The 22,202-nt window shown below is 38.2% G+C and overlaps 1 protein-coding gene across 2 annotated transcripts in view; it reads right to left on the bottom strand.

Annotated features, from left to right (window-relative positions):
* The window catches only part of Rbpj (recombination signal binding protein for immunoglobulin kappa J region), a 63,161-nt gene that overhangs the window by 29,623 nt on the left and 11,336 nt on the right, over positions 1 to 22,202 (bottom strand). The window lies entirely within an intron of this gene.

Here is a 22,202-nt window from a genome sequence, read left to right as displayed (position 1 = left end):
TTAAAAAGAATTAAAGGCAAGCAATATCACTGAGCTACTGGAAGGAAAAAGTGGAAAAGAAAACACTAACAACCCAAAGTTCTATAGACAGTACTTAATTATAATAAAGCACTGGGAGTTCTGAGCAATCACTTAAGAAAAAAGTGCTAGACAGAGCAGACTAACCCATACTTTCAATGCATTTGCACCAATAAGAGAAACTGACTACATGCTGTTCATCAGTATACATCCCATGATAACAAATGGTTATCATAGAATAACTAGGAATTAATTAAGTACAGGTATGTCGAAAACATCAATGAGCAAGAGGCATAAACCCATGTCCTTATGGAACTTATGCACAACCAGGGCAAACAGACAGGGAAATAAGTTAATCATATTCATAATTTACGACAGCAAAAATTTTAGAAAAATTTATCTATCTGAAAATGACTTTTTGTTATTGGTATTTGTTATGAGACAGGGTATCATGAATCCCAGGCTGGTGTCCAACTTACCAGGTAATTGACGACCTTGAACTTTTGATCCATATGCTTCTACCTCCACAATCAGTTTTAGTCAATACTTCGGAATCAAACCCAGAGCCTTGTGTATACTAAGCAAATACTCTACCAACTAGGCAATATTCCAAACCTTGAATATACATTTTAAGAAAACACATAATTTATTTTTAAAGAGTTTACTGGTTTTCTATCTATGGGTGCAGAAAACAGACCTTTGAAAAAGACACTCTATCAGGAAAGAGCTAGGGTATAGCTCAGTGGGAGAATGCTTGCCAAGTACTCATGCAATATCCTGAGTCTCTGACTCCAACAAAAGGACATGTCTCTGCCTTTTTAAATCTTATTTTGAACCAGGCCTTATCTTAATGGTTACTTTTAAAAGCAACTGTGCTAGAATTCAGCTCAATGTAACCACTGGTCCCAATGAATGCAACAAATATGATCAAGGCAGTATGCTGCATCCTCCTAGACCACCATGTTTAGTAAGCACATTCCTAACAGAGCAAACAGCCCCCAGAGCTGATGTCCAAGACAGGCAGTAGATGCCGAAAGAGGAAAGCACACCCCTTGGACCCCTCCCCGTTATTATACATACTGTGTAGAAACACTTCAAAAGTACCTTTTTTCTTAATTTTTAAAGTCCCGTCTATATTTTTTCACTTTAAATTTAAAAAAGCAAAAAAACCCTTTTAACTATCTGCCAGCAATCTATGTCAATGAGTGGGAACAGAAAAGATACGACCTAAGATCATCATCCTCAACTGCACTCTGCACCTGGCTTTTCAAGTTTGTCTATGAAAGGTTAGTGAAAGTGTTTGGGGGGGGGGGGGGTGTAAAACTATGGCCTCACAATGAAATTCTCTAAATCTGTAGACTCAAAAAAAAAAAAAAAAAGTATAGTCAGACTGTGGACGAACTATTTCAGTTGTGTGTGTCACTGAATGGGGCAGAGTACATGTATCTCAGTGGTAGAATGTATACTTAGCCAGTATGCATGAAGCTGTGGATTCCTCTGCAGAATCCCACTCCCCATAAAATAAGGCAACAGGGAGATGGAATGGGTCTGACTTAAATCATATTTACTAAATGCCACTTATGCAATGCAATAAGACACAATGTCACTTTTATTACATTATAGTGAAAATGTAGATCTTGAATTTAAACGTGAGGAACAAATTCAAACTGTGAAACAAACAAAATAAGAAACTGACCCAGTTAAAAAGACAAAAACAAAGAACAAAACAACAAAAAAACCTCATGCAACATATAGTTTAGGATGTTTTTCAGTTGTAGAAGATATTAGAAAATTAACAGTATCTGGATAAAACAGATCAGATTAATTTTAATTTCCTAATTTCAGTCACTGGTCTTCTAGGTTTAGAGAAAAATCTGATGCTGGCATTTTATCTTCAAATGGTTCAAAGATAGTCATCTGTGTGTTCATCATATGTATGTGCAGACAGATATATGCAGGAATAATATAAATGTGGTCAATGTTCTCACTTGAGGTATCTGGGTGACTATTCTAGAAACTGGTATCACAACGCAACAAAAGGCCTGGCCCAGGGAAATAAATATAATCAACTCTTCATCAAGATTTTGGCCTTACTCTGCTGACTGCAGAACTTGGTGGTGAAAACTATAAAAAATCATTCAGGGAAATGGGATGTAGCAGGTCTGTGGCCAGCTTCTTGGCACAGCTTTTATATTATTAGCTCAATTATGTAGTAATAGCTGTAGATTATGAGCTCGTTAGTACCCAGGTAAAAGATACATGCAGAGAAGCAGACTGTCATACACTGTTAGGTGGTTAAATAAGGGTAATCCTTTGAAAGACAACTTGGCAATGTCTATTCTAATTCAAGATATGTGTATCTTTGACTTAGTTTTTCAATGCTAGTAATTTATATACAGGTTGCTAATTTGGTCCATGTAAACATATTCTTAAGGATGTTCAATTAAACATCATCTATATAAAAAAAAAAAAAGGTTCTCCAAACTACACATATAATGAGGAACCCATTAGTTACATAACAGCCCCCATGTATTTTACTGTACACAGTGTGGAACACTAATTCTGAATGAGGTGCACATTTTTGAATCAGTCTGTGAATACAGAGGTAACAAACACACCTACACATGACTTTCATTCCCATAATTATCAGTGTTAATGATAAAAATTCCATTTTACTCTATAATGCATTACACAGAATGTAAGACTTTCCTCATTATATTTTTAGTTTTGTAGATGTATTCAGCCAAATGAAAGTTACTCTAAAATCATTCTCAGATTTCTAGTCCTTATTTAAGGACAACTTACATTTCCAAAAGTAGAAACATAATGCAACTTAAAAAACATTAAAGAGGTTCTGATCATAACTTGTTAATCACTTCTTCAGAAACTCATTTCAGAAAGTACCATGTGATGGGGTGCATACAATCAGTCAGTCATCGGAAAGGCTCTGTGCTGAGAGCACTGACTCTTACTCTAATGCAAACTAGTAGTTGTGAAGAGAAACTATGACCAAGGCAACAACTCTAACAGAAAGTATTTAACTGGGGGCTTGCTCACAGTTTCAGAGGGTTATTCATTATCCTCATGGCAGGATGCTGGAGCAGTAGTTGAGAGCTTTATACCCAGATCCACAGGCAAGAGACACTAGGCTTGGCATGAGCTTTTGAAACTTCAAAGCCCATGCCCAATGACACAACTCCTCCAACAAGGCCACATCCCTCCAACAAATCCTGTGTGTACTACCACCTCAACAGCCACCACGACTGGCCTCACAAGCACCAATAATGCCCCAGCCTTCCAAATTGCTAGAATTACAGGTGTTATATCCGGTTAATCCAACAAAAGCTGTCTCCCAAAAGACAGTACAAGAATCTAATAGTTGTTCAGTCCATGAGGTAGATGTTCAGGTGGCCTTCGGTATGTTAGAATCCCTAAGAAGGAGGCTCTAAGAGTGAAAGAAAAGCAAGGACAACTTGTCTAAAGCAGCAGCTTCTTTCTTCCTTATCCTTATTGGGCTGCTGCAAGAAGGTGTGGCCAGGTTAAAGGTGGGTCTTATGGTATTGTGACCTCAAGTGACATAGATTTCAGGTGTGTCTTCCTACCTCAAATGATCTATCTCATAGGTATGCCCAACAGCTTGGGATTTTAGTTAATTCCAGATGAAATCAAACTGACAACCAAGAGTAGACATTACATATGGATTAACATCCAGAATACACAACCAATTCCTGTATCTCAACAAAAGTCTAATGAAAAAGTACATACAGACACTACTCTATAAGGTAAACAAATGAGCAATAAACTCTGAAAATATGTCTTAAATCTCTAAGAAAGGAAATACAAATCAAAGCCACAATGATAACACTACATACCCATTAGGATGGCCAATAATAAAAAAAAAAACATACAAGTAAGAATGTAAAATATCACAGCAGCTATACAAAACAGTACGGTTTACCAAAACATGAAAGAGAATTACTACATGATCCACAATTCCTCTTACAAGCACATACTGAAAACAAGCGAAAAGCAAATACTCAGAGGGGTACATTAACTGCCTAGCAGCATTATTCACAATAGCTTAAAAAGTGGAAAGAATCCACAGTACCAACTAACAATTAGGTGAACAAACAAAATGTTACATACAAAGAAGTATTATTCAGCATAAAGGAAGATAATACTGGTGTATACTACATACATGAACCTTGAAGAAACACTACACATAAAAGCTGACAAGTAGTATTGAGATCCCAAGAGTAATAAACTCATACAAAGAGAGAAAATAAAATTGTGACTGTAAGGAATACACGTGCCTGTGGTCAGAAGACACTTTATAAATGTTTAATTAATATTTATTGAATACAACAGCTTCTATAAAATATATCATATGACAATTAAGACACTAAATTCTTTCCAACCCTATTATCATGCTGTAAGTGCTACCAAGGAATGCAAAACCAGGTGTCAAATGAATGACAAGGACCATGCAGTCTCATGTGCACAATGGATAATTCATCACTGCAAATAAAATATAGAGGTGGCTGTTTATTGGGCACCTTAGCTTTCTGTGGTGGTCTCAATAAGACTATTCCCCATAGGCTCATATATTTGAATGCTCTGTCAGCAGGGACTGGTACTGTTTGAAAAGATTAGAAGGATTAGGGAAGACCTTGTTGGAGTAGGTGTGGCCTTCTTGGAGGAAGTGTGTCACTGGGAGAGGGCTGTGAGGTTGCAAAAGCCCATGGATCAGGATGTAGCTCTCATCTGCTACATCCGTGCGTGCCATGTGTGCTGCCATGCTCCCCACCTGGATGTTAATGACCAACCCGTTGAAACAAACTGTAAACCAGTCCCCAACTGTTTCCTTTTATAATGTTGCTTTAGTCATAGTATTTCTTCACAGCAATAGAACACTAACTAAGACACTTTAAAATGTCAGAATTTCCTTCCAAAGAAAAGAGAAAACAGAGCAATTGGAAACCTGGCCAAATTCTACAGTTACGAAGTTGCAGGCAAGGGACAAGGTTCAAATCTGACTCCCAAACCAAGTGATTTCTCTCTCTCCACAGCTTCAACAATGGTCCTCAAAGTTGGTGGCATTCACAAGGCAGAGCTTTTTCCTACATTTTTCCTAAAGACTTACTTTTAATTTAAGTGTATGAGTGTTTATATGTGTGCATGTATGTGCACCATGTGTACCGAAGAGGCCAAGAGGGCATCAAATCCCCTGAAGTTGGAGTTATAGGCAGCTGTGAGCCACCCAATGGGGGTGCCTGGGAACCAAGTGTGTTCTGCAAGAGCAATAAGTATTCCTAACCACTGAGCCATCCCCTAACTTCTAATTACATATCGATCATGCAAAGACAATGAGAAAACACCATAAAAAATGTATAAAACACCATATTCTTAATATCTCCTTGCTTTCCTGCCCTAAAATGCCCTTTTCTTCTTTGTGATAATACTCATTTGCTTATCCCATTATACCATATTGAATCTTTCTGGGGGAAAGCTCTTCCATAAAGTATTTATCAGTAAATGATCAAATATTATAGAATCCCAACCAAAAAATATGAAGACTGGCATATAGTTAAATAAGCCAGAAAAAAAATATGACTGTGGTAATGGCTCTAACAGTTGGTTAAATACAGATTATAAACAAGTGTAAGTAACCTGGAAACAGCTTTCACAATGAGCCAGACTTATACAATGGCATTTTAGGCTATCCTTTTATGCTGGCCAAATTTTAAGGCAGACATGCACAAGGACAGCATTATAAGGTTGTTCTAGACACATTAAACATTGACTTAAATACATATAATGGACTTCTAAAATGGATGAAGCCATTCTCTTGGTTTGGTTCTGGTATAGCTGAAGAAGCCTCAGCCTATTCGTGTTCTCCTATTCAAACACAGACAGAGGTGAGTTTCTCAGTTTCCTCTTTCTGTACAGTGTGTGTGGCAAACAACAGACCAAGGCAGCCTGTGGTAAAAGAAGTACCAAGAGGTCACCAAGCTCCTTACTCTGAAGGAAGTATTTTGTCCTGGTGAGTCTTCTAGGATTTAAGACTTATGGTATTTTCCTAGCATCCTTGTGACTGACCCTTGTTGGTCTACTCATTTCGTGTTTGAACTGCCTTGTTCTGAGACACAAAGGTTGATCTCAGTCAATGTTCACAGTATTAATCTACAGGAAGAATACAAAGCAGTCTTTTGTTTGTTTAAAGTACAAGTAATGGGGGAATGGGAGTGGGGCTGGAGAGTATCGAAAGATAAGGGAAAAGAGTCAGAGACACTTGAGTGGAGAGAGCAGCAACAAAAAAGAGGAGAAAAAGACTGTTTTAGGGAGTGTCAGAGCCACTAAGTCAAAGAAAGCAAAAGAGTGATGGAGAATCCAGTAGCTATAAAAGGACAATTGTCCATCTCCTAACAAACCGAATCTGGTCAATCCCAAATATGGAAATGTTTTAGTTGGATACAGCTTTTCTTCTGTGGGATGTGAAGAAGATCACAGTTTCCCTATAAATAATCTGTTTTCACTTCAAGAAAATGCTCCAATTATTAAGCGAGCTACTTTCAAGTTCTGCTCCAGTAAAGTCCTTGTTTTCCCAGTGCTTTTGAGTTATTATCTAATTTCAGCCTCCAAGTCTGTGAAATGAGAATGCTGAGTCCAGGTATGGCTAATGAGTGCAAGGCACTTAGCAAGGAGCACACCACTTTCTGTCAGTACAGTAACACACTGAAGCCTTTCTAGTCTTTAGAGCAGTGGATCTCAACCTTCCTAATGCTGTGACCCTTTAACACAGTTCTTCATGTGGTGGTGACCCTAACCATACAATTATTTTCACTGCTACTTCATAGCTGTAATTGTGTTACTGTTATAAATCATAATTCTAAATTATGTCTTCTGATGGTCTTAGGCGACTCCTGTGAAAGGGTTGTTCAAGCCCTAGACTGAGAACTGCTCCTTCAGACCCACTAGTATCAAACCCACAAGAATAATGAATTTATATGTATTTATAGAGACAAAGATTGTTTCAAAAATAAAACAAAACAAAACCTTCTGAATATTTTGTCATTCTATTTGTAAATCAGGCATCAAGCAAATAAGAGTATGGATTCATCCCATGACAAGATACATGTTTATCTTAAAAACTTAAGCTCCATTTTTAAAAAGTATTCATTTTGTAAACACTTATTCATCAGAAACAGAGGACTACAGGAATGAACAGAGCACTAAAATCATCTCTCAGTCCTCAAACAGAACAACAAATGAAGTCCTAGTGCAAGCCAGAAATAAAACTTTGACTTGGAATAGGAAGGCTCACTGACAGAGAAATCTATTTTGTAAACAAGTACCAACCATCTTGAATGCATGGTGGAGGAGAACATCTTTTTGGAAGGCAGCTAGGTGTTATTGTTTGCCATCAGACATGAACTTGTGGGTTGAAATCAATGACTGCCTTGGTTCATAACCAGATGAGTTTACCTTGGATCATGATTTGATCACTGTCATCACCAACTAGACTTTAATATGAAGCAGTTGTCCTGGCTCCAAGAAGGAAATTCAGTAGCACCTAAGCTACTAACATGCCAGAGGATCTTGTATATGCAGCCCAATGAAACCATGGCCTGTATCACCAGTGTGATTCCATTCAACCTGTTGGTCCTTGGTTTTTACCTGTATCTTTCCAATGAAAACACTTTCCTTCATGTTGGAAAAGACAATTCTAAATCTGATAAAACATTAATAAGCTCAGTGCTGCCCCCAAATTCCTTCACTGCAATATACAAAATAAACTCAGGAGCAACCAACCACAGCACGAAAAACCAAAATTTCAAATAATGACATAAATTTTACATCATGAAAGTAACATTTTATGAACATAAAAGCCATAATAACTCTTAAGGGAAAAGTAGGTGTCACAGAGTCTAAACTTACCACTCCTAGTAACCATAAGTAATTATAAGACTACATACTATGAATGTATATATGATTAACTGTATACTTAAATTCAAGAACTCAAAATATTATTTTTTAAATCATTCATTTTCCTCTAATGATTTTTTCCCTTCCATAAAGGGTAATACTGTTCTCCAAACAGTCTGAAGAATCATTTTATTTGGTTACATTAATACCCTAAATGAAGAAGTTACACACAGCATTGCAGAGAACTAGTCTATGATAGTAGTTGAGGATAACCATAGACTAATACATAACTGAGATTAGTTATGTGCCCAGCATGGTGCTTGTGTAGGAGAGCTGTCCCTGATCATTTACACACACACGCGCACACACACACTCCACAACGCACACATACACACTGGTCTCCATAGTTGACGGCTTCTGGCAGAGATACAGGTAGAAAAAGACTCACCTTCCCTTGGGGGGATGGTGACTAGGAGTCTGACCATGCACCAGTGACAAAACAGACTTTTCCCCCTTTTCTTTTGAGGGGGAGAGGTTACAGGGGAAGGGGTGAACATGGGAGGGAGGCCTTCGAGAAGACGTGATCAGAGTGCATGATATGAAATTCACAAATAATCAATAAAAGAAGATAGAAAGAGATTATTTAACTATCTCTAAACTATTTGATGAAAGAAATTATAGCTTTTAAAATTTCCTAAGGAGAGCATCTACCCTGTCCTCCACAAACTTATGTAAAAAGAGGGGAAAAAAACAGTCGGTCATAAAGCTTGTCATTCTAATAGCAAAATCTCACTATATATCTATAAACATGCCTGTGATTTAAATATCATAGTATCTTAAAGTAAAAAAAAAAATAGAATTAAGTGTTAATTATGCCCATGACCACTGGGTCACTGAGAGATTTCTAAAAGCATACCTTTTAATCCATGCCATGGTACTTCAAGAACATGTTAAGGTAAGTCAACAGCTTGGAACATTTCGAAGCACCTCAAAACACCTCAGCCAGTGTATCTGTGTCATTCTCCTTTCCTTTTGAGATCATAATGGTTCTGAAGAACTATAATGCATCCATTTGAATTGATAGTCTCATAATGTCAATAACTTAAAAACAAAAACAAAAATAAATAAGGACTTAAGTGTTTGTTTATTAAGGTTATAGTGTACTGTGTTAACTATTGTGTTAAAACTGTGTTTTCCAGGACTTAGAAAAGCAAGGAGCCACTGTATCACTTGCTTCATACAGATGTTTCTCTAACAGTCCCACAAATTTGTGTCTTAATTGCTTCCTCTACTTATTGTCCTATTCATTTCTTCACCTGAGTCATCAATATTCTTTGTAAAACTCTTCATAATCAACCAATGAGCACTATGAGTGTTGCTTACACACAGTCCTAGGAAATGCTCTTGAACACTCATGAACTCAGAGAAGGTCACCGGAGCTCTGCTCAGCCACAGCTTGGCTATCATATGCACAGGTAAAACAACCCAGAGTGTACGCCTGGAGTCTGAAGGGGAAGAGTGGTCCTGGAGACTGTATCCTCAACCTGTGTCCTAATACTACTTCTGGGAAGGTAAGTGTCAGAACAGACTGACTGAACAAGCAGCCAGGTGGACAGAAACTGTCTGCTGCTTACTTGTGTGGAGGTAGGGCTTGGTAACAGAAGTCTTTGTTAGGTGCTGTAAAATAAAAGGAAATCTACACCTCAGAATGGCTTCAGTGTTGCTCTGTGAGCACCCTGGCAGACATCTGGCCTTTCTCTTCACTCTGACCCACTTTTTTAAATACAAAACATTAAAAATACTTCATAATTGGGGCTCAGCAGTTAAGAGCACTGACTGTTCTTCCAGAGGTCCTGAGTTCAATTCCCAGCACCCACATGGTGGCTCACAACCATCTGTAATAGGATCCGATGCCCTCTTCTGGTGTGTCTGAAGAGAGAGTGTACTCACATACATAAAATAAATAATTAAAAAAAAAGGAAAAGAAATAAAAGTAAAAGAAACTAATGAAAAACAGCCAAAGGTCCTGGTCCAATGAAATTCCTGTCTGCAACCACAGCATCTTTTCAAACTAATGGTTTTACCATATTAGTGGCCCCCAGGCCCTCCCACTCCTGCTCAAAACAAGCTAGTAGTGGGTGCTTATGTGTACATGTCTGTCCCCTCCTAGAAGAATGCTATATATTACTTCCTACACTACGATCCTGCAAATAAATTCATCCTACACACAGAATACCAGGTGAATGCTGCTGAAATAGTTCTTCTTCCACTGGGAGTAGGCAGAGTGAGCCACTGGAAAGCCAGCAAAAATACTATAAAAGCATAGGTCTACTGGACTTACTCATTGCCTCATTCTGTTAGAAGAGCCCTGTTTTAAAGGAGGCATCTGTACTCAAATGACTGGCCTAAAGAAAACACATGTCAAAATTATATTGAATTTTACAGCTAGAATTTCAGAATATCACTACTAAATTGCAAAACTGTTTCACAACTCTGCAGAGAGAGCAGCTCTGGAGCTGGTGTGTGTTGTTCAGTACAATGCTAAACACTTAATGGCATCATCCTACACCATTCTGACCTCTCCTTTGACAAGTAAGAGACTAGGACCCAGAGAGCTATAGATGAGCTGCCTATAGTGATAAAATTTTATGAAAGTACTTCTTGATCCCAAAGGATGAATTGGTGAGGTCACAGTTCAAAGTAAACTCAATAAATACTATAGCTTGTGATCACTTAAGAATATGTAGCTATCCTACTGTGTACTCAGCTGGTTTAAGTTGAAACTGCCTTTAAGAGAAAATTACTACAGCTGGACATGATGGTACCTGCCTTTTATCCTGGCACTCAGGAGGCAGAGCCAGGACGATCTCTAAATTCAAGCCCAGCCTGGCCTACAAAGTGAGTTCCAGTATAGCCAGAACTAAGCAGATAAATCCTGTCTGGGTGCAGGGAAGAAGGGGAGAACACCTTACTATACCCTTGATAACCTCAGCTAATGCATACCTTTCGTCTTAAATTATGTACTCTTCTATGTCCCTGACCCAGAAGTGAGGGTGCGTGCGTGCGTGCGTTTTCATTTGCTGAAACCAGCTTACACGTTGGAAGCAACCTTAAACAACAAACACTGGTCATCCATGTTGTAAGCAACTTCTGGATTTAACTTGAAAATAAATGTGTTTCAGTTTTCTAAGTGCTTCCTGGTCAGTAAAGTTTCCTCCCTTATAAAGCTCTGTTCAGTATTTCTGTAAAGAATTCCTCATTCCTTTTCTATGCATACTTTCTGTACTATTTAAGAAGCTCCAGGCAAAGCCCTTCGTGAGGGACAGCAATGAGGACACATGGACATAGATAGAGGGGCAGTCAGACATCAAGGCAAGCACAGACTCAGCAAACAAGATTCCAGATAGATGAGTAAATACACACTGCAGGTAGGCAGAAGATACTGGGGCTGAAGTGGAGAATTCAGACTTGGACTCATTTTTGATCAAACTAATCCAAGAGTAAGTACTGTGTTTTCACCCCTTAATGCATCATCAACACAGTTTGGTGTTCTCTGACGCCATCTTTAATTTATTAACCCATACAGCTGCTGAATCTTAGAAAATGCTAAAGCAATAGGAGAGCCATTGATCTAATTCCTAAAAAAAACCTATTCTATCATTGCTATAGTAATTTTCTCCTAGAAATAACTAGAAGAAACCAAGTCAAGCAAATTTATTTCTCAACATAGCTGATATAGTAATAATGTAACTATATAATTGCTTTTTGTATGAAAATTGATCATTTTTATACTTAAAATCATATAAATAACTTGTATGTTATGTTATACCAAGACTATGCATATTTAATAAGCCAGTAGAATGACACCAATTATATTTAAAGAAGTCAGAAACTTGGTGCCTACAAATGAAATCCCATTTTCTCATGAAGTGATACACTTGATCTTTATTGTTACTTTAAACAACGTGGTTTGGCTAAAAAGCTGGTTCAATGGTTAAGAACACTTTTGTTCCTTTTCCAACAAGAGGATCTGGCCTTGACTCCCAGCACCCAAATGGCAGTTCACAATCAGAACTCCAGTCCCAGGAGAACTAATGCCTGCTTCTGACGTCCACAGGCACCAGGCATACACATAGTGTACATACATAAATATGGGCAAGAGAGTCATACATATAAAATAATAAAAATGAATGTGACAAAGTTTAAATCATGAAACTTTTGCTAAATTTTAGCTGTCAAATCAAAAGTGACCATGAGCCCCTTCCCCCAAAAAAGTGAGCTTGAAAGGTAGATGCAGAGACATTTCCTCAGCGTGTCTAACGGCCAAATCTTGTCCTTTCGAGGAAAATCAATGTGAAAGGTTAAGCTATGCTCTTAGGTTACAGAGATGACAGAGTGGGGCCAACCAGAGCCTCAGATAATGAAGGCACTAAAAGAAGACCACATGCACCAATGGAAACCTCACAAATTCAGTCCAGGAGACACCTGGGCAACTCAAGATCTGAGCAGAGACTCCACTTATTCTAAAACCACTGACAGGATTAAAAAAAAAAATCGAACTACGACAATGTTTGGTAACAAACTGGACAACACAAACAAGAAACCAAGTCACTATCTATGCTGTCTTTATAACAGCTGAAAAAAGTCTTGCAGAATTATTGCAATCAAGGGTTTAAAAATCTACTAAAACAAGAAAATGAAAAGATCCTTTTAAAATGCAGGCCTGGTGATGCACACCTTTAATCCCAGCAGTACGTAGGCATAGGCAGAAGCAGGTAGAGCTCTAAATTCCAGGCCAACCAGAGCTACATAGTTAGACTGTCTCAAAAAACAAAATACTTAATGAAAAACAGCGTATCTTAGGCAAAACTCACTTGGCTTTTAAACCCAAGTCCAAAATAACAGAGTAACAAGAATATTCATAAAAAATTCTCACCCTTAGTTGTAACAACTTTAGTTGTAATATTAATAAATATGAAAGAGCCTATGCAAAAACGTCTATGTGATGTTTCACTTCATCTGCTTTCAGGAGATACAGAAATACATTTTCATGCCAGGTTCTACATCCTACTTTTGGTTTTACTCTCATAAACCTGTTGTTTAACAAAGTCAAAATACAGTAAGCACTAATAAATACCAAGTGATAATGTAGTATAGCACGTTTATTCTGAACTCATGAATGTCAGCTAAATGATGCTGAGCATGTGTGATGTGCTCTAAAATACAGTAGGCATACACGTATCTGTTGAACATGAATGAAAATATTTATCAATGACTCTTCTAGGTGGGATGGGGAAAACACATTGCCAAAAGATATTAGGACTGTAAAATACAGCTGTCATATCCACTTTTACATTCTTAAAAATTAACTCAGGGGCTGGAGAAATGGCTCAATAGTTAAGAGCACTGACTGCTCTTCCAGAGGTCCTGAGTTCAATTCCCAGAAACCACATGGTGGCTCACAATCATCTGTAATGGAATCTGATGCCCTCTTCTGGTGTGTATGAAGAGAGCTGCAATGTACTCATATACATAAATAAATAATTCCTTTAAAAAATTAACTCAGGAAATTGTAAATCTTGGAGGTTTATGTTTAATTGTACTGATACATATTTATAACATACAACTTTGTATACATGAAGACATGCTGTGGTGAAAGAATCAGGACAGCAACAATTTAAAAAGAAAATTAGATCAATAAATACGGTATCCTTCTTGACAACTGAATTTTGGATACAAATGATCTTCTGTATCTGAGAGTTCCATGTCAGCACATGAGAGCTAACCTACCAGGATACAAAATATTTCAGAATAGGCCTGGAAATGTGGCTCAGGGGTTAAAATCCAAGTTTAACTTCCAGTACACACAAGGCATCCAGTTCCAAGGGATTCAGACTCTGGCCTCTAAAGGTACCTACACTCATGTGCACATGCCTGTGTACACACTACACATAATCTGAAGGACAGAGTCTTTTAAATACGAGGAATATTTAGTCTGTATTTACTATATCCAGATTTGTCTTTTTATGCAGTGACCACACTTGATAGCTTTATACTGCACTAGATTTGTAAGCAAGCTAGAGATGACCTTTAGTGTGTAGTATATGTAAATCAAATCCAACTATACCCAGTAACTATGAAGACCTTGTGCCTCCATGAATTCTGGCATCTAAGAGAGATCCTGGAACCAAATACTGCAGAACAACTGTATTTTGTTTGGTTTAGTTCTGACTATTGAGTTTATAACATACAATAATTATAAAGACAATATACACAAAGATTATGCAGATAACAAGCTACTACTAAAGCATAAATTTCAGGTATCCAAGTAAAATCAGAAGCCAAAGATTTGAAATTTCATCAAACCCCACATAGTAATAATCTGAAGACAAGGTGTTCCACATCCATTGGTATTGACTAGAAAAGGCCTGGGAAATTCCTGCCAGCAAAAGGGGATTGCTTAATTATGGTACACCCATGATGAAAGAAGTTTTTAATAATGACATTAACATGGCAATATGCTAAATACAAGGTTACCTGACTATATATATTGTTTCTTCAAAGCACATATTTTTATATTGTTTAGACTTTATTTAGAATAGAAAATTATAATACATTTCTAAATACATCTAAGTTCTATAAGATCAAAACACACCTCAGGTATATTTATACCTGTACCTCCAGCCCTCAGTCAGAAGATGTCCGAGTGGCAGTAAAATAACTAGAAAAATGGCCTCTCAAAAGCAGACTAAGACTGAATCCCAAACCTTCCACATACGACTGCAGTAAGTTAAGGACCTCTAGTACTTAAGCCACCTTTTATAGACCATACTTTATTCTTCTGAAAACCTGGGGTAATGTTCACCGAGCAGCAATGAGAAACAGGATTACACACAAAGCATTATAAACACTACCTGGCAGGCACAGAGTAATAGCAAATAAACTAAAGTCAGAGAGCAGGGAAGGCAGGTCTTCCAGAAGTGACTGGATTAAAGGCACATGCTACCATGCCCGGCCCAACTGGATTATTTTTAAACCCCCCCTAAAGTAAATCACACATCACATGATAAAAATTAAGAATGCCTGTAATCTTGACATTCAAAAGGTGAATGAGAAGATCTCAGATTCAAGGCTAGCCTGGGCTATGGGCTAATTAGTTATGTTCTAAGCCAGCCTGAGCTACTAAGACACAGTCTCAAAAAAAAAAAAAAATCAAAACCAAACACACATACATACCCTACAAAAAAAGAGGAGTTCTGATTTCTCCCACAATGCAGTGTTAGGGATTGAACCTGGGGCACACCAGGCAAATCCCTGGGAATCACTGGCCAGCAGACCTAGCCTACTTGGCCAGTTCCAGACAGTTCCAAACACTGTTTCAAAAACAAAAGCAAAACAAAAACAAAACACAATGATGTTGCCTGAGGAGGAACACCAGAGATTGTCCTCTGGCCTTCTGACCTGCACACGAACACAAACCTACATCCACATGCACTACCACCACCACCGACAACACACACACAAACACATAAAACGGGTGTGCATATACACATACAAAATATCATGTTGTGATATAAAGTATATGATGAAGTTACCATGGCATTCAAGACATTATTTGAAAGCAACAAAAGCCAAATGGACATACAAAAGAATAATTGCCCCCAACATAATTATAGTTTGTTTTTTAAAAAAAGTTCCATCACAACTTCCTTCTTTCATCTTCCACACTCAGAGCCATTACTGTTTACATCCTCTGACTCAATTCCTCAACTTGCACAAATTACACAGTTGTCACCATTTTATCATAACTGTCTTGTCAGGTTCTTGGTTCTTGGAAGCCCTAAATCTGATGGACACTGAGCTTCTCCCCTGCTCTTTGCAGTATGTGACCCAGTGACCTGGAGCATTGCACTGCTGAACCCTTGCCCTACTGTTATTACCAGTTTCTACTCACTCCTTGCATGCTGGTGCTTCCCAGCTGCTTCTGCTTAGTCCTCCACAGGATCGGGGTCTAATTACTACCTACTAGTCCTCAAGTATGTTTTTCAAATTTTGACCTCTCTCTTGAGCTGGAATCCTATACATAACTGATAACTGGTCACTGAACACCTTCATGTAGCTCTCCTGAATTAGCCTTCAATTCTCAAGTTCTTAGTCAACTGACCCAAAACTTCTCCCAGCATTAACTGAGCTCCTTCTCTCCTGTCCGCTTACGTCAGTACCACCTGCCGATAAGTGATACCACTGACCCCTTGGATCCATATGAAACACTGGAAAGTCCCCCTTCTTGACAAATTTAAGAGTTCTTTAACTCTACTCACTCTCTGAACTGGCCCAATTAATTATGTCAGAAAAATAAAACCTTACCCTCTCTCCCCAAGATACAACTTATCTTTGTACTATCTCAAAACACCACTGGATTGCTCTTATATATGATCAAGGAAAGACTTTCAAGGAGACTGAAATTTTCTGATATTTCAACTATCAAGTCTACAATGTTTTTAGAATCTTAGTGAGTGATTTTTTAAAGAGCACAAATATATATGGATATCCTAAATTTCTGGCTTTTAAAATTTTTCCAATGGGAGAAGTCAAGCACATTGAAAACTTGGGAAAGTAACTTTATTACTAGCAAGTAAAAATCTCCATCAAAGCTTCACTATAAGCAGGTGGTGGCGCAAAACTTTAATAACAGCGTTCAGGCGGCAGAGGCAGGCAAATCTGAGTTCAAAGCCAGCCTAGAGTTCCAGGATAGCCGGGGCTACACAGAGAGACCCCACTTAAAAAAAAATTCCAAACCAAAAAAGTTTCACTATGAACTGAAAAGAAGATGGTTTTGTAATTTTAAACCCCAGCATGGCTGCATTCTAAAAGCCTCCCCCAGTACAATGAAGCCTACCTTAACTCTACCACAAGCCACCCTCAAAGCACTACACAGAAGTTGTCATCTGACTAAGTGCAAATGAAAATAACGCACTGACAGCAATAGGCCTATAATCCCAGCACTCAGGATGCTGAGGTAGTAAGAGGCCGCCACACTCAAAGTCTACCTGAGGTTAATTAATTGGAAGACTCTGTCTAAAATAATATGGGGGGAGGGGAGCGGGAGTTGAAAGTAAAAAGGTTGAACAAGCAGCTAAGAAAATTCCTGAAAGGATGACTGGGGAGAAAGAATAAATCTCCTGGGACTGAAGAGTATTTTATTTGCCCATTAGTTGAAGCGTGATTAAGCATACACAGCTCCAACTGTGGGAAGCACACATCCACATCATATTCCGTTACCAGGCATTCCGAAGTCCGGAGCTGGCGTGACTAGGAAATCGCCCAACTCAAACATGAACTTCAGGAGGAATGGAAATAGGAAAGCTGTCTGCTGGATGGAAATCGTATTTCAACTTCCCTAGTGAGCTCAGAGAATCAACTACAACAGCACATCTCAAATGTTTCAGAAGTTTTAATTATTCATATAAACTGGCCAGGAAATTAAAGTTAAATGTTACACAACAGGATCTCTACTCTGCTAATATTTTCTGGCTAATTATTCTCACTGCTAGTCTACAACCGCTCTGTTAAAATTTGATAATGAATCATAACTAACTCACTGGGAATTCTTTTGTATCCAAAGTTATGGTTAATAACTACAACTCACAGAAACTGTTCTTTTTATAAGGAATAAAAATCCTTCTGGAAATATGTCCCATATAATGAAACATCAAATGTTAGTCTCTGTCTGAACACTTTAAACTACTAGGAAAGTATAAAATTAAAAAAGAAATTTTTTATTTACTTAAAAAGAAAAGGGAGGGCTGGAGAGATGACTCAGTGGTTAAGAGCACTGACTGCTCTTCCAATGGTCCTGAGTTCAATTCCCAGCAACCACACAGTGGCTCACAACCATCTGTAATGAGATATGATGCCCTCTTCTTGTGTTTCTGAAGACAGTGACAGAGTACTCACATAAAGACAGTGACAGAGTACTCACATAAAATAAAGAAATAAATCTTTAAAAAAAAAAAAAAAAAGGATGCCAGGCGGTGGTGGCACACGCCTTTAATCCCAGCACTTGGGAGGCAGAGGCAGGCGGATTTCTGAGTTCGAGGCCAGCCTGGTCTACAGAGTGAGTTCCAGGACACCCAGGGCTACACAGAGACCCTGTCTCGAAAAACAAAACAAAACAAAAAAGAAAAAAAAAAAAAAAACGCCGGGGGGGGGGGGGGGGGAGAAGAGTTGAAGGTACAGCTTAATGACAAGAGTGCTTGCCTAGCATGTGCAAGACAATAGGTCCAAGGCCAAGCATAACAAAAGTTAAGTTAGCTCTTTAGGTAATTATCATCTCTATTTTCCTTTATAGCCTGTTTTCAGAATTAGTTCAGTACTGAAGGTTTTACAGTATGAAATCATGTTAAGCTCTGACTTTACATATGGTCTAAGGCTTTCACAAACAGCAAGCATAGTCCTATGCATGTGCATGTGCATGCATGCCTTTTCTAGAAGGGTGGACAGTACGGCTGCACACACTTTTGATCTCGGCACTCTAGAGGCAAACAGAGGCCAGCCTGGACTAAATAGTGAGTTCCAGACCAGTCCTGTCTCAAAAACAGATAGATACATAGATTCAAGTCTAGGATTCTTGTTTGGTTGGTTGGTTTGGTTTTTCAAAACAAGGTTTCTCTATGTATTCTTGGCTGTCATGGAACTCCCTCTGTAGACCTAGGCTGGCCTCAAACTGAGAGATCCTTCTGCTTCTGCATCCCAATTGCTGGGATTAAAAACAAGCACTAAGATTCTTTTTGTTTGTGAAAACTGTCTATTTTGACATAGATAGAATATGAAAATATATATATTTACTTTGGTTTTAAAAACAATTATTGGAATTATTGTAAAACTCCAATCTTTCAATCTGAGGCAAAACAAGTTATTTTAGCCATTAAAATGATTTTTTTTCAAATAGAAAAATATTCCGTTCCAAATAACTCAATGTTCATAACGCTGCACAGTGAACACAATGCTGTCATACATGGCAGCTGAGTATCACTACCAAAAACAATTCCCATAAAATGTCTCACCTTCACATCAGACTATATCTAGAGAAAAAAAAAAGGCATTAAAACATTCAAGCAAATGTTCCAAATTCCTCCAAAGGCAAAGAAAGGAGCAACATTAAGATGACGAAGGCAGAAACACTCACTTGATTTGTGCCACCTCCAAAACCACACACACAGCACTCAGGGCAGCTGTGGCTACAGTGTGTAAGGAGCCTTTCACGCCTCCCCAGCGGCTCATCACTATAGGGACTCATCAGTTTTTAGGCAACGTCCACAGCTGTTGCCTTATAAAAACAACCAAGTTCAAGAGCAAAGACTTTAAAATGACATGTATAAAACAGTTTTAGGTAAAACTGACAGTAAAACTGCTTCAGTGTAACCAAGTGGCCCAGTTAGGTGTGGTGGCACATAAATCTGTGGCTAGGATAGGCTACATCCAAGATCCCACCCGTGTCTGAAAACAACAGAGAGTAACTAATGGTACCTAAAGTACAAAACTGAACGATTCTTCATAGCAATGTCTTTAATGTATATGCTGTTAGAAGCACCTTTTAGCTCCTTACCATGCATATCTAATAGGGGTGAGCAGACTATTTCTCGTGACTATTAGCTTATGTTCTTTCCACAAATGGCCTCCCAAATATATACTGAAATGCAAAACTAAAAAATTACCAGAGAGATTGGAAAGATGACTCAGTAGTTAGGGGCACATTCAGCTCTTGCAGGAGACCCAAATTCAGTTCCCAGCACCCACATCAGGCAGTTTAAAACTGCCCATAACTCCAGGTTCAGAGAATCTAATGCCCTCTTTTGAACTCCTCAGGCAGCACACGCGTGTGCGCACACACACACACACACACACACACATCATTCCTTTCTACACACACATATAAGTAAAAATAGATCTTTATGAGAACCAACACATAGACCCACAAGTGGACAATGTGCAGAGAATGAAAGACTTTGAAGCACAGTCCTAAATGAGATTCCTTCATCAAACCCCTCCTCTAAAGACTCAGAGATCTCTGAGGAAGAAGAGCCAGAAATGAAACAGTGTCTTCTAGACACATTAGGACTGATGGATAGATGAACTTAGAGACTGAGGCACCATGCACAAAGTTTGCACAGGTTCAAGCCAGAAGGGGTCCCAACACTGGGAAGGGAAAGTAGACATGGGCTTCCATCCCTCTCCAAAAGGCTATGTACAACTGATACCCATAGGAAGGAAAGGAAAAAGCTATTTTCTCCAGTGGCCTCACAGAGTACACTAGCCAAGATAAAATGAACTCAATGCTATTTTTACGGATGTTTTATTTTGCTTTGTTGGGTTTTGTTTTGATATTCTTGTGAGACTTTGTGTGTTTCTTGTTTTTGTTGTTTTAAAGACAGAAAGAGAACAAATATAAAGTTGGGTAGGTAGAGACATAGGAAAGATCTGGAAAGGACTGGGGAAGAGGAAAATATCAAAAATATTGTATGAAAAAATGTTTTCAATTAAAAAAGTTTTAAAAACTGATGGAAATAGCTACATAGAAAAGATAAGAAAGCTTTTTATTTTGTTACAAGTTTTATCCTAAAACTTAGAAAGTCAAACTAAGTATTTCTAATACTTAGAGTAATTTAACAGTTACATTTAGAAAAATATAAAGCTTCTTACAGACTGAAGAAAAAAAAAAAGACTTCAACAGAAAAATACATTTATAAATGCAACTCACAAATAAAATGCAAATGGATAATAACTACAGTTAAAAAACAGAAATTCCACCTCAAAATATCCATGTTTTTCATTTTCATACATGCACAGATATATTTACAGCATCAATATTTAAGTGAAGAAATAAGATAGCCAGAAAGCACCTCCAAAGCGGCCATTATGAAGAATGGGCAAGCACATCTCCCACACACCCACAGGACCACATGGAATACTGCTTAATGACCCAAGTGGAAGAACAATGTGCTGCTTAATTAATATTGTCCAATTGATGCAGCAGAAATGAGGACTAACACAACACATAATCTGAGAAGATCACCTATGCATATCAATACATGCTAGACAGTTTAGAAGACTGTGTCATCAAATTGTAAACAAGGGCCATCTACATGGCAGGGATGCTGTAGAGCTGCCGTTCACTTTTCAGTATGGGTATTACTTTAGGGACTGGGAAACTTCGATGCTTTAAGTTTGAAAGGATACATACACATTTAAATGTTACTTGTGTTTAATTTACGACTATGACTTTTCCTGGTTGCATTTTGTTAGTTTTGTATGAATACCAGATGTGCTGAACTTATTCAACACACACAAGTATACTCAAACTTGAGTCAAAAAACACTGATATGGTGGCTCACTGTAATCACAGCAATGGGTAAGTACTGAGGCCAGTTCAAAACCACTATAGGCAACACATTAGCTTCAGGTCATCCTTAGCTAGAGGAGGATCCTGTCTTGAGATGATGATGATGATGATGATGATGATGATGATCCATAACTAGATACATCAAAAATATTTCAAAAAATGATAATAATAAAGAAAATAATTTCCAGGTTGGAAAGAAGCTTACCCCACTGACATTTAGCATATTATCTCTGAAGGTTAGGACTTACATGTGTAGAGAAACTACATACTTCACAGCAACTTGGTTTATAGTTAATATATATATCTGATGTCTTTTAAAAACTCAAAATAAAAACTTTAGGATGAAAATGACAGTCACATAATTTTATAATCTCTCTCAAAAGAGGAGGCAGCAACTAGAGTAGCCAAATCAAAATCCATGGATACAATTTACAATAAAACTAGGTTACCAAGTATCCCTATAACCCCCAAAATGCTAACAGAGGAACAAAATACCAAGAGCCACAGACTACAGGATAAACTAACTTGGTGTGGCAGTAGGAGGAGTCAGGGTAGTTAAGACAGTGACAGTGTAACTGCAGAATAAGGCAGACATCAATAAGGCAGTTGCAGTAAGCAAGGAGTAAGACACCTGGAAGAATAAGATCAGGTCACCAATGAAACAAAATGAAAGACAACAGAAGGAAGTGAGAGACATAAAGACAGGAACCATCAGATAATGCTTCCAAGGGAACAGTGCGGGGAGTGGAGTAGGGGCCAGGCCAGCAGCAGGTATGGAATGTACAGATGGTGGGCATGGATGCAGGTGCGGAGCTTACAGATGGTGGGCATGGGTGCAGGTGTGGAGCTTACAGAT

Source organism: Grammomys surdaster, unplaced genomic scaffold, assembly GCF_004785775.1.
Source record: "Grammomys surdaster isolate TR1022 unplaced genomic scaffold, NIH_TR_1.0 150, whole genome shotgun sequence".
In the NCBI taxonomy this organism is placed as follows: Eukaryota; Metazoa; Chordata; class Mammalia; order Rodentia; family Muridae; genus Grammomys; species Grammomys surdaster.
This window is presented reverse-complemented; position numbering and strand designations above follow the sequence as displayed.